At 44.9% G+C, this 1,195-nt stretch overlaps 1 protein-coding gene across 1 annotated transcript in view; it reads right to left on the bottom strand.

The window, feature by feature from the left end:
- The window catches only part of Kif3b (kinesin family member 3B), a 47,318-nt gene that overhangs the window by 18,619 nt on the left and 27,504 nt on the right, over nt 1-1,195 (bottom strand). The gene's annotated exons all lie outside the window — the stretch shown is intronic.

The raw sequence follows: 1,195 nt of genomic DNA, 5'->3' as shown, positions 1-1,195 counted from the left end.
ACACAGAGAGAGATAAATAAAATGTAATAAAATTGTTTCCACCCTTTCAATGCACAGACCTTTTGGCATAACAATCCTAAGGATTTATCCTACAGACAAGTGTCTCTCCTGGGTTATCTGTTGTGACACTGTGATAGCAAGAGAGTGGGGACAACTCTCTGGGTGCTAGTGGTGCACACCTTTCATCCCAGTACTCAGGAGGCGGAGGCAGGTGGATCTCTGTGAGTACAAGGCCAGCCTGGTCTACAGAGTGAGTTCCAGGATAGCCAGGGCCACACAGAGAAACCCTATCTTGAAAAAAATATGAAAAAAATAAAAAAGAATGGGACGAGTCCAGTTTCCATTAAGAGGTATGATTAAATATATACATACAGGGAAATCCAGCGTAGTTTTGTTTTTGTTGTTTGTTTGTTTTGTTTTTTGAAACAGGGTTTCTCTGTAGCTTTAGAGCTTGTCCTGCTAGCTCTTGTAGATCAGGCTGGCCTCGAACTCACAGAGATCCGCCTACTTCTGCCTCCTGAGTGCTGGGATTAAAGGCGTGCGCCACCACTGCCCAGCCAATGTAGTTATTTTTAATCTAAACAAATTCATACCAAAATCTAATAGGTCAATAAGTGAAGCACAGTGTATGGTTACACCGTGGGAGCTTACCAGGGGCACAAGAGTGAACCCTAATGCAAAGTACAGACTGAGGGATAGCTCAGCAACAGCACATGTTAGCAAACAAAGGCTGACTCAATTCCCAGCACCAAAACAAACACACATGAAAGGCACACAAGAAAATGACCAGGTAAAGAGGTAAAAGGGGGGGAGGGGAAACATGGGCTTCAGGCAGCCTGCAGGCCTAGCATTTGAGAGGCAAGTCTGTGCTTCATAACATGGCCTTGTTTCGGGTGGCTCAGGTGCCATGTACAAGATTGTGAGTTCTATCCCCAGCACCACAAAAGGGTATGCATATAATAGGCCTGACAGGCACTTGGTGTCACACAGCCTCAACAGGGGAGCCACTGGGCCACAGGACTCACTGTGTACTGGCTTGCATGCCTGAATACCTTAGCTGGTGCTGGGAATACTTCTCAATTCTAAGAATCGATAAAAAAAATGGTTTATGCAAAATAAACTTGTGCTTGTGGGTGAAGATGTGGAAGAGCACACTGCATTCAGCCATCGATTTAATACATTCTGAATGCAAGGA

The sequence above is a fragment of the Microtus ochrogaster genome, linkage group LG8 (assembly GCF_000317375.1).
Source record: "Microtus ochrogaster isolate Prairie Vole_2 linkage group LG8, MicOch1.0, whole genome shotgun sequence".
In the NCBI taxonomy this organism is placed as follows: Eukaryota; Metazoa; Chordata; class Mammalia; order Rodentia; family Cricetidae; genus Microtus; species Microtus ochrogaster.
Note: the sequence above shows the minus strand (reverse complement) of the source record. Positions and strands in the feature narration are given on the sequence as shown.